Raw genomic sequence first — 12,237 nt, forward strand, 5'->3', positions numbered from 1 at the left:
CCGTAACTCCACGTATTTACTCTACTAGTCTCCCTGACACTAAGGGGCAAATGATCATGGCCAGTTCACCTAACCCGCACATCTTTGAAGCGTGGAAGGAAACCAGAACACCCGGAGAAAACGCACGCAGACACGGGGAGAACGAGCAGACCCTACACAGATAGTGACCCAAGGCGGGAATCGAACCCAAGACCCTGGTGCTGCGAGGCAGCAGTGTTGCCACCGTGCCACCCTTCTGCTGTCTTGCATTCTCCCAATTCCAGCGCGATTACTAATACATTTGAAGTGTTGGTGATGTGCATGGGAGATAAGCAATCACACGGGATAGTGGGGAAGAGGGGTTTGCAGTGCTGAAACCCATCTTCAGCTGACAACGCAGCATGTGTGACTGTGTTATTAAAATGGCTACTGGACAAACAGGGAGGCCCTGATTACAGTCGGAACTTTCCTGCCCAACTCCATTGCCATTAACATTGATCTTATTGAAAACATAAAGGTGACTAGAGTGACATCGCTCGACAATCACCAGGCAAGACTGTTCCCTTCCTGTTGGCGAACACTTCAGTGGTCACGGGCATTCAGCCTCTGACCTTCGGGTAAGCATTCTCCAAGGCGGCCTTCATGACACACGACAGCGCAGAGTCGCTGAACAGAGACCGATAGCCAAGTTCCACACACATGAGGACGGTCTCAACAGGGATCTTGGGTTCATGTCGCACTATCTGTAACTCCCATGACTTGCCTGGGTTTGCTAAACCTCACTTACTGTACTGTCTGGAGACAATACACCTCTCTTTAACCTGTGATCAGTGCTCCTTCCACTCACATTGTTGGCATCTTTAAGACTTGAATAGTTGTAAAGACTCGCATTCTAATCAGTAATCTGTAAACTGTGTGTGCTATTATATGCTCTGTCTGAGGCCAGAACGCTCCATTCACCTGACGAAGGGACAAACCCCGAAAGCTTGTGAGTATATTATCAAATAAATCAGTTGGACTTAAACCTGGTGTTGTCAGATTTCTTACTGTGTTTACCCCAGTCCAACGCCGGCATCTCCACATCGAGATTGACTTAATCGGAGAGCCAAATGTACTGACATGGCTCATAGTTGGTACATGTTGATAGCTGCTGGGGTGTTAGGGGGATTTAAAATCCAAGAATAACACTTTAAAATAAATTCAAACATAATTAGATATTTAATTTATCACATTAAATGAAGAGCTCAGTGAAAAATGTGATTAAAATCTTCCACCTACCCATTGTGTCGTAACGTCTGTACTTTACTTTGAAGGGTAGGGTGTTTTAGTTCAGTTGGGCAGCATTGTCAGTGCAGGCTTGGAGGGCCGAAGGGCCTGTTCCTGTGCTGTAATTTTCTTTGTTCTTTACAATTTTGAACTACGAAGAGGAGCTTAAACGCTATTTGTCAATTTTTTAATTGACAGAGATTATGGGGCCAGGACGGAGGTTGATAGAGAGTTCAGTGAGGGTTTGATGATATCATGCAGTCTCCACAATGCAGAAGGAGGCTATTCAGCCCATCGAGGCTGTGCCGACAACATTCCCACCCAGGCCCCATCCCTATAATCCCACCTATTTACCCTGCTAATTGACCTGACACGAAGGGACAATTTAGCCGGGCCAATCCGCACAGATGGGAAGAAACTGGAGCACCCGGAGGAAACCCATGCAGACACGGGTAGAACTTGCAAACTCCACACAGTCACCCAAGCCAGAAATCGAACCCGGGCCGCTGGCACTGTGAGGCCGCAGTGCCACCGTGATCACGCAGAGTAGGTCGGGTCATTAATCATGGGGTTCCATTGGTGGTCAGACAGTCATGGAAAAATGAAGCAATCAGCTCATTGAGATCCAGAGGAAATACTCCTGGTCCTCCTGGCCCACAAGCTGTGCTGCAAATGCACATACCTAATGAATCTGGCCCTCTTGCCTCCTTTTAGCTGGCTGTTTTGTAAGCCTGGATAGTCCATCCGATAAAAATAACACTGTCCTTAAATATGGAGATGCTGACATTGGACTGGGGTGGGCACAGTAAGAAGTCTAACAACATCAGTTATACCAAATACACCGGTTGGACTTTAACCTGGTGTTGAGAGGCTCCTTACAGTCTCCTTAAAGGATTCTACCAATGAAATGGCCTTCTAAGGGTGATTTGGTCATCCCTCCATTAAAACCAGAAATGGTTAGGCTGTGGTTGAGTATGAGATTTGAATCTTATAAATTTCGCTGTTCTGAGGGGTTGGATCACCCCCAAACTTTCTGTCCATAGATGGAGTACAACAAATACTACATAATTTTTGACCAATGCTAAGAATAATCAGGCGGTTGATATAAAACCGTTTGTCTGACTGAGAGCCAGTGCTTTGCCTCTCTTCCGCATTGTGAAAAGAAACAGCTTTCACAAACGTTCATCACGTAGTTGTGTTCTGTAGGGCCCCCCACACACAGGCACAGAGAAAACATGGTGAAAATTACTATTGAATAACATAGAGCTTATCATACAGATCCAAGCCAAATAGCAGGAACTATAGGAAATCAAGAATGCAAAGCAAAGTAATAATAAAAACATGCAACTTTACTATCAGAGTGCAGCATGAAGAAGTGTTTAGTGAGTCCTGGTGTGGAAACTGACAACGCCAGGACATGAGCTGGAGGGAAGTCTTCAAAAAGTCGAGGTAGTTCATTCTGGTAAGAATCCATTCCAGCAATCCCATCTCATTCTCTCAATTATCAAAGGGACAAGCCAACAGTATCACCATTGTAGAATTTCCTGAGGGAAGCAGCAGCAGAAAGTGAAGATAAAATGCTTGGAAAGAACAATGCTGGAAAAATATAGTCGAATCCCATTTAGCCAAAAGATAAGCAACCAGTTACATCTCAAAATATACAGGCAGATCCTCCAATCCCAATAGAAGGAAATGCTGAGTTGTTCACTGGTGCTGAGGGTCTCCAGGGTATTGGAAATTCCTGCAGCTGCATTACACTGGAACACCAAACTTCTGCTTTACCAGAAATGGCTCCATGGGAGCTTTCACAAATGCTCCTTCCAGGGACGTGTTAATGACCACATGTGGGCTGTTTGCCTGGCACTTACCCCCTCCACCAACATCCCTCTACTGCTCACCTCCCACACCCCTACACTGTTCACCCCCCACACTCCTACACTGCTCACCTCCCACACGCCTACACTGTTCATCCCCCAAAACCACTCCATTGCTCACCTCCCATACCCCTCTACTGCTCACCTCCCACACCCCTCCACTGTTCTCCTCCCACACCCCTACACTGTTCACCCCCCAACACTGCTCCATTGCTCACCTCCCATACCCCTCTACTGCTCACCTCCCACACCCCTCTACTGCTCACCTCCCACACCCCTCCACTGCTCACCTCCCACACCCCTCCACTGCTCACCTCCCACACCCCTCCACTGCTCACCTCCCACACCCCTCCACTGTTCTCCTCCCACACCCCTCTACTGTTCACCTCCCACACCCCTCCACTGTTCTCCTCCCACACCCCTACACTGTTCACCCCCCAACACTGCTCCATTGCTCACCTCCCATACCCCTCTACTGCTCACCTCCCACACCCCTCTACTGCTCACCTCCCACACCCCTCCACTGCTCACCTCCCACACCCCTCTACTGCTCACCTCCCACACCCCTCCACTGCTCACCTCCCACACCCCTCCACTGTTCACCTCCCACACCCCTCCACTGTTCACCCCCCACACTCCTACACTGCTCACCTCCCACACGCCTACACTGTTCATCCCCCAAAACCACTCCATTGCTCAGCTCCCATACCCCTCTACTGCTCACCTCCCACACCCCTCCACTGTTCTCCTCCCACACCCCTCCACTGTTCTCCTCCCACACCCCTCCACTGTTCTCCTCCCACACCCCTCCACTGTTCTCCTCCCACACCCCTACACTGTTCACCCCCCAACACCCCTCCATTGCTCAGCTCCCATACCCCTCTACTGCTCACCTCCCACACCCCTCCACTGTTCTCCTCCCACACCCCTACACTGTTCACCCCCCAACACCCCTCCATTGCTCAGCTCCCACACCCCTCTACTGCTCACCTCCCACACCCCTCCACTATTCACCTCCCACACCTCTCCACTATTCACTCCCCACACCCCTGCATTGTTCACCCCCCACACTCTTACACACTGCTCACCCCCCCCAACACCCCTACACTGTTCACCCCCCAACACCCCTTCACTGCTCACCTCTCACACCCCTACACTGTTTACCCCCCACACTCCTACACTGCTCACCCCCACACCCCTACACTGTTCATCCCCCAACACCACTCCACTGCTCACCTCCCACACCCCTACACTGTTCAACCCCACACGCCTACACTGCTCGCCCCCCCCACACGCCTACACTGCTCACCCCCCCACCCCCCTCCACTGCTCACACCCCACACCCCTCCACTGCTCACACCCCACACCCCTCCACTGCTCACTCCCCACACCCCTCCACTGCTCACCCCCCACACCTCTCTACTACTCACCCCCCACACCCCTACACTGTTCAGCTCCCTATCCTCCCACGCCTCTATACTTCTCACGCCCCCACCCCCCCCAACATCCCTACACTGCTCTTCCTCCACTAATTGTCCATTTAGCCATCTGACACCCTCCCCACAGCTGGTTAAATTCCAGCAGAAGTGGGTAGGTGATGGGCATAACCCTCTCCTGCCATGCCACCAGGTTTTGCAACATCCCACCCCTGCCCTACCCCTGTCCCATGCCTGCCAGCTCTGGTGGGGGACAGCTGGCCTGTTGATCTCTCCTCCTCTAGATGTTGTAGACCATAGCATATTAAAAATTTCAGGTCTAAGACTAACAGATCTTTATGAGGGCAGCGTACAAAATAATCAATGGCAGGTAAATGGAGATAAGCTCCAGTCCAGCTATGAACTAATTAAATAGCAGCATATGCTCCAGAGGCTGATGGACCCATTCTTATTCCCGTGACCCCATCTCCTGCTACTTATCCTGCTACTGTCTGCCTGAGTTCAGCTTCGACCTTCACCCATTATTTTGAATTGTTTCCTGATCTCATCATTGCAGCTTTGTTTGAGCTTCCCTGTGATAAAATGAAAACCTGTCAATACTGGATATGAAAGCAAAATGCTGCAAATACATTCCAGTCTGTGACAGGAGAAAGACAGGTTCATGGTTTGGGTACAGACCATTCAACCCAATGGTTTTGACATTCTTTCTCTGTAGGCCCTCAGTTTGATAAATACTCAAGGGCTTGTCATAGTCATTTTGACAAACTGTGTGTGACTGAGGGATGTTTACAAGATGCCAGGGCTTGAATCTATCACTCTGTGTCCTATAGTTATTATGTGGAGATGCCGGCGTTAGACTGGGGTAAACACAGTAAGAAGTCTCACAATATCAGGTTAAAGTCCAACAGGTTTACTTGGTAGCAAAAGCCACGAGCGTTCGGAGTGGGCAGCTCCTTTGTCAGGTGAGGCTTGAAAGGGGCAGCAAGCACTCCAAAAGCTAGTGGCTTTTGCTACCAAATAAACCTGTTGGACGTTGGTGTTGTGAGACTTCTTGTTAGACTTCTTGAAATTCCGTACACTCGAGGATGACTTCAACTGGGATCTTGGGTTCATGTCATACTGTGTGTAACCCCCATCATTTGACCTGGACTTGCAAAATCCTACTAACTTCCCTGGCTTGAGACTATTCACAACTCTCTAATCTGTGATTGTCCCTCTCTTCACTTGCACTGTTCCCTACCTGGAAAGATTTGATTATCTAAAAAGACTCTGTCTTTCTTTATATATGCCCTTTTTCTGAAACCTACCTTTCCACTCACCTGATGAAGGATTAATGCTCTGAAATCTCGTGATTCCAAATAAACCTGTTGCATTTTAACCTGATGTTGTGAGACTTTTTACTATAGTACAACCAAGCCAGTTCTCTATCCATTTAGCCAGCCCACTCTGAATCCCATGTGATTATAGTTTTTGTACCAGCCTTCCATGTGGGACCTTATCAAACACCTTACTAAAGTCCAAATTAAACAACATCCACAGCGCAACATCAATTATCTTTGTCACCTCTTCAAAAAACTCAATCAGTTGGTGAGACATGATTTCCCTGTACAAACCATGCTGCCTGTCAGTAACCAGTCCATTTTCCTCCAAATATGCATATATCCCATCCCTCCAATATATTCTATCTTCTTCCAAAGCTTCCCTACCACTAACTTCAGAATCACTGGCCTATAATTTCCTGGATTATCCCTGTTTCCTTTCTTCCTGTTACTCATGCCCCTCCTGTTACTCACCCTCCAGGAGTGAGTAGCAGGAGGAGGATGAATAACAGGAGGAGGGTGAGTAACAAGAGGGGAGTGAGGCCCAGCATCGCCAAGGGTCTAAGATCAAAGTGAGTGATGGGGAAGGGAGTCATGGGGTAAAGGTCACAGTGAAGAGGGGAGGAGTTCAGCCGTGAGGACAGGTGTGGTGTTCAATGCCCGCCACCCCCCCTTTCCCAGGGCCGGCTCCCTCGATCAGGCACTGAGTTCCTGCAGGCAATCTCACAACAATGTGGGACTCTTCCTTGAAACCTGCAAGTTACCCCAAGGGGTTTGCTTCTCGTCCTTGCCGCATAGTGTGACCACTCCTGTCACTGGTTGAATATTAGTGACGGTGGAATGCGGGCATTATGTGAGCATTAATCATTCCCCAGTTCAGGGCTTCAAGTGGTAACAGGATGGGAAGGCCGTCCTCAAACAATCACTCCCTGGACTTTATTGGGGCGGAAACTCAACTGGACTCGCCACACAAACACAGTGGCTACAAGAGCAGGTCAGAAGCTAGGAATACTGTGGCGAATAACTCACTTCCTGACTCCCCAAAGCGTATCCACCATCTACAAAGCACAAGTTAGGAGTGTGATGGAATACTCTCCACTTGCCTGGATAGGTGCAGCTCCAACAACGCTCAAGAAGCTGACACCATCCAGGACTAACATTCCTTTTGATTGGCACCACATCTACAAACATTCAATCCCTCCACCACCAACGCACAGTAGCAGCAGTGTGTACCATCTACAAAATGCACTGCAGAGATTCACAGAAGATCCTTGAGACAGCATCTTTCAAACTCACAACCACTCCCATCTAGAAGGACAGCAGATAAATGGGAACACCACCACCTGCAAGTTCCCCTCCAAGCCACTGCATCCTGACTTGAGAATATATCGCCGTTCCTTCACTGTCGCTGGGTCAAAATCCTGGAATTCCCTCTCTAATGGCATTTGGGTCACAGCACATGGACTACAGCGATTTAAGAAGACAATTCACCAGCACCTTCTCAAGGGCAACTAGGGATGGGTAAAAAATGCTGGCCAGCCAGCAGCCCCCATGTCCCATGAATGGGTACAAAAAAAAGGATGGGAAGGACATGGGCTCTCCACCCTCCTCCCGATTAAATGTCCTGTCACTTCAAGGGGAGGAGGCATTACATCCACCCCTCCCCCTCCCTGCCTGCCCCCAGTGACTGATTCCCCCCTTCCCTAATGCAGAGACAGAGGGTCGCAGTAATGCTCCTTCGCTGTCCTGACTGTGCTCAGACAAGCAGTGTAGATAAGTGATAGAATCTGAGACTTCACTGGGCTGGATCACTCATTTCTCACTGGGCTCTCCATTTACCCACTGAGGGCGTGTGGGCGAGGCCGCCGGAGAGGTTCACGAAAATGTGTTGTAAGATCAAATTCAGACAATAAAACACGAGGAGGTACAGCTGCTTTAAATTTCTCCTGTTGTTATGTCACTTCTTTGAAAAAGAACATCTGGAAATCTGTCTTTGAACTCATTTCCCTTTCTTTTTGTGTTTACTTCCTGACAATTTGTAGCTGATGTCTCACAGCCGCGCTATTAATAACCCCAAGTGACCAGATTTCCCTGCCTTGGCACTGACATCTCATGCAATTGTGTGAGGTGCGCACAACCAGCTTGGGAGCTGGCTTCAAAACTGTCCTGCTGAAGGGACCCCACCCTGATTTTTCTGGGGCCAAGAGTATTTCGAGTTTTTGTTTCTGGATGCTCGCTCTGTATATCTTTTAAAATCACACCAAGCCCCTGCGCCAGTGTTTTATTGCCAGGGCTTTTTAAGTATTCGGCACATCTTGTATAAACAGCCGCAGGTGATAGTCGCGCCTGCTCTGCTTTACCATATGCAGTTCGTCTGGAATACTAATCAGTTCAAACTGTTCTGGACGCACTTGGGTTTGTGAAAAAAAGGAGCAAGCTGGCTACCTCTTCTTGTGACTGTGTATCGGAGCAGAATCTATTGACATGAGATACTTTAGACAGACTGTAACTGAGATGGGGAGACAGGGGGAGCATTAAAACAACACATGAAGACAGGCCTCTCACTGGGTTTGAAAAACAATCAGAAATATCCTGGTTCTGAATTACCCCCTTTCATCTGGTGCTTGCGATCATTTTCAATGAGCGAATTTGCAGTTATTTCGCGATGATTTGACTAATTTAAGAATTGAAATGAGTAAAAGGTGGGGAAGGAAGCGCCATGCACTCCATAATATTGCACTGAGCTGACACCTACCCAGCATTAAGGCTGCACTTTCCACTGGTCTCAAAGTCTGCCTGACAGGTTAGCATGCATGCTGCCACATCTGTTCCAGTATAGATGGACGTCCTTGTGCTGAATCTCGCCTTGAATTCCACACATGCCTTTGATTTACTTGAGAACACAGGAGTATGTTATCTTAGTGCTCTGGAATTTTCCACCATTACTTAGAATATTGGCTTGGACGTAATTGGATGAAGGGGTAGCTGGCTCTGGAAGTTGAACTGCAAGCAAGGGACTGCTAACTTGGAGGTTTTTGTTGTTCTGCTGAGTGTGTAACAATTTTAACCGGCCCTTCAGCCCCCTTCCCTCTTACTTGGAATCCTGTGGCTTTAAGGCTGCAGCGTCCAGTCATCCCCAGCTCAGGGTATCAGCTTCCCCATCAACTGTGGGCTTGGGATTTGTATGATGCACAACAGATAAAAGCAGGGGAGACTTGATCCAGCTGCTGCTGCCCCATCTGTGGGAAGAAGCAATCCTTAGTCTTCACTCCTCATGAGGTAAGACTTTACTTGTGTTTTTATGGTGCTAACCACGGTCAGTTGTGTTAATTGCTCTGTCGCTAATGATACATTGAGGTTAATTTTTTTTTGAATGTAGGTGAGACGCTCACAGATGTCTGACTATTATCGACAGCCCTCCAGCTGGGCTGACCTATTAACAGTCTGAACTGGTAAACAGATTTAGTGCCACACTGTGATTGAACTCTGAGCAATCACCATGTCGGGCTTGTCATGCTGTGGTTGCAGGAATATTGGACACATTCATGATTCATTAATGCAGTGATAAAGGAAAGTGGACTCTTTTTTTTAAATGTGGTACTGTCATTAATGCTAATTGTGGTTCAGAGGTTCCACTGTCCAAATGGTTTCACGTGATTGTGTGTCAGTTATAATTTTTGTGTTCTCATGGCCGTCTTTATTTACTGTTTCCACATTGAAATTAAGGCGGGGGGATTAACTGGAAACAAAACTTCACTATCGATTTCTGTTTCTTTTTCTTTTTAAAGTTCGATCTGGTGAGTCTGCCAGTTCCTCCACAGTCTCATCATCACATGCACCGCGTGGTGAGGTTCTGAGTATTGACAGATTAGAATGGTACCAGATTTTGGATCTTATTGAATGGCGGGGCAGGCTCGAAGGGCTAGATGGCCTACTCCTGCTCCTATTTCTTATGTTCTTATGTTTAGCTGAGGGTAGCTGACCCCAGTCAGGGCAGCAGTAGGAGATTCAGTGATAAGAGATAAGGAGGACACAAATCAGCCAGGGTTCACAAATCGGCCTGCTTCCCACTTTCACAGAGGACGTGTTGCAACCCTCCATCTCTCCTTCGCGGTCAGGATTCTCCGGTGCCGCTGGAAGTGAATGAAGGTTTGGCTGGAACGCCCAATTTCTCCGTTCTTGCTTGCAAGTGAGGTGGCCACGGACAAGATAGGAGAATCCCGCTCACAATTCCTGCCTGTTGCTCACGTAAATGTGTTTACGTGGTAAGCGGTTAGGGAGATTACCAGGGTAAGTACATGGGGTTACAGCAACAGTGCCTGGGTAAGGTGCTCTGTTGGAGAGTCAGAGCAGACTCGATGGGCTGAATGGCCTGCTTCAGCACTGTAGGGATTCTATAATTCTAAACTGTCACCTCCAGCCATACAACCATCAGTAAGAAGCTGATTCATGCTTATAGATTAATGGTACCCCATCCTGACTCTCATAAATAAGAGAGGTTATTTAATGTTGAAATTTATGTATTAGTGTCACAAGTAAGCTTACATTAATACTGTAATGAAGTTACTGTGAAAACCCCCAAGTCACCACACTCAGCACCTGTTCGGGTACATTGAGGGAGAATTTAGCTTGGCCAATGGATCTAACCAGCACGTCTTTCAGACTGTGGAAAGAAACTGGAGCACCCGGAGGAAACCCATGGGGAGAATGTGTAGACTCCACACAGACAGTGATCCAAGCCAGGAATCGAACCCATGTCCCTGGCTCTGTGAAGCAGCAGTGCTAATCACTGTGCCGCCCAACAAGTGTCACATTAAGTGAATGCATTGTAAGACTCAATCTGTACACCATTCTAAGCACCATCATGTGCTGCTTCTCCCACTTCGTTAACCCTCTGACTATCCCAGTGTAAAAAACAAGAAACAGCTGGGAACACACACCAGGTCCAGCTGGAGAAAGAAAGAGAGGTTAGTTAATGTTTCAGGAGAACGGCCCCTTAGACAGCTCTGATTAATAAGCCATTAAGTGAGGGAGTACATGCCAGCACACTGACTGGACTGACTGTCAGTCCCAGAAAATGCCACAAGTGACACATTGAACAAATGATACACGGTAATCCAGAATGATGTCATCTGGTTGAAGAGGCAGCAGAGACGAATCAGTTCCAGGGTTAAAGAGGTTGCAATCTGTTGGCAAGGGAGCTGTGAAATCCAAAGAATGTACAGGCCATTTACAGGTTGCTTACTGATCTATCTGAGCTCTTCTCAAATGTTAACAAATGTGCATTTTCTGTTTTTAAGGTCAGAGTCACAGCATTCACAACTTTTATTTTTATACCTCTTGCTTCTAAAGACCTTTGTTTAGTTACAGGATGCCTTGTAACTTATGTAGCTGAGAAAGGTCACCAAATAACCATATACCCTGCACAGTTAAGGGGTGCAGCAAATGTTGTGGCCTGAGAAAGATTCTCTCTCAAGGATAGCTTGTGTAGGATTGAAGGCTTTGAACCAGCTTTCACAAGCTGGTGTGACTAATAAACCAAGAGATCACTGGCCCACCTTGATCCAATGGTCCTTCTGATCCTCAACCTGCAACTTACTTTATTGATTCTCTGTTTTGCCTCTTCCTTTTCTTGTCAGGCAGTGGATTGTAGCTTTCTGGGCTCAGGGCAGAGCCACTTTAGAATGTGGTGCACCGGTTATCAACCTTTACAACCTTTGTTCCTGGGATTTGGGGGTCAGGCTTTTATTGCCTATTCCTAATTGCCCCCTGAGAAGGTGATGGTCAGCTGATCTCCTGACCTATTCAGTCTGTGTGGTAGAGATGCTTCCACTATGCTGTTAGGCTAGGAGTTTCACTTATTAGCAATGGAAGAATAATGATTATTTCATTATATCCTGACAGATGGAGTTCCTACTGCTCTTTGGGTAAAGAGGTTTCTCCCTGAATTCCCAATTGGATTAAAGAGGCATTATCTTATTACCCGAGCTGTGCTCCCTCCACCATGTGGGCTGGACTTTTAAGAGTCAAGAGGACTCCAGAGATCTTTAATAAATGGCAGTTGGGTGCTGATGCCTGCACCTCCCCATTTCCGACAATTCCCATTTTGCCTGTAATGAACAGGGAGGAGGAATGGTTCAAGCAGGAGGGAAACCTGAACTCAGCAGAAGCATTTGAATATAATGCTGAGTTCAAATATCCCCAGTTGGGCTGTTGAAAGGGCCTTAACCTGCAATGTGGAAGTCATAAGTTGATGAAGTAAATGTGAATCTCTTGAAGGGTGGATATGGTCAAAGTGTCCTGATCTAAAGCTTTTAAGTCTCTGATTCTTAAGCATTAAAAATAACAAGCTGAAACCGTCCC

The 12,237-nt window shown here is 47.6% G+C and overlaps 1 protein-coding gene and 1 long non-coding RNA gene across 2 annotated transcripts in view; one reads left to right on the forward strand and one right to left on the reverse strand.

Annotated features, from left to right (window-relative positions):
* Positions 1-2,573: 2,573 nt before the first annotated feature.
* On the reverse strand, positions 2,574-9,079 carry LOC145358137 (uncharacterized). The gene is made up of 2 exons (XR_013889449.1): positions 8,970-9,079; positions 2,574-2,789 (listed from the first exon to the last, which is right to left on the reverse strand). It is a non-coding gene; the product is annotated as an uncharacterized LOC145358137 (long non-coding RNA).
* A 9-nt stretch (positions 9,080-9,088) lies between these two features.
* jcada (junctional cadherin 5 associated a) overlaps positions 9,089-12,237 on the forward strand; it is a 213,971-nt gene continuing 210,822 nt past the window's right edge. Inside the window, exon 1 of the mRNA XM_080211793.1 lies at positions 9,089-9,153. The gene's annotated coding sequence lies outside the window, so the exon portion shown is untranslated. The remainder of the gene's footprint in view (positions 9,154-12,237) is intronic.

This window comes from Carcharhinus amblyrhynchos, chromosome 2 (genome assembly GCF_965287045.1).
Source record: "Carcharhinus amblyrhynchos chromosome 2, sCarAmb.v2.hapA, whole genome shotgun sequence".
Classification (NCBI taxonomy): Eukaryota; Metazoa; Chordata; class Chondrichthyes; order Carcharhiniformes; family Carcharhinidae; genus Carcharhinus; species Carcharhinus amblyrhynchos.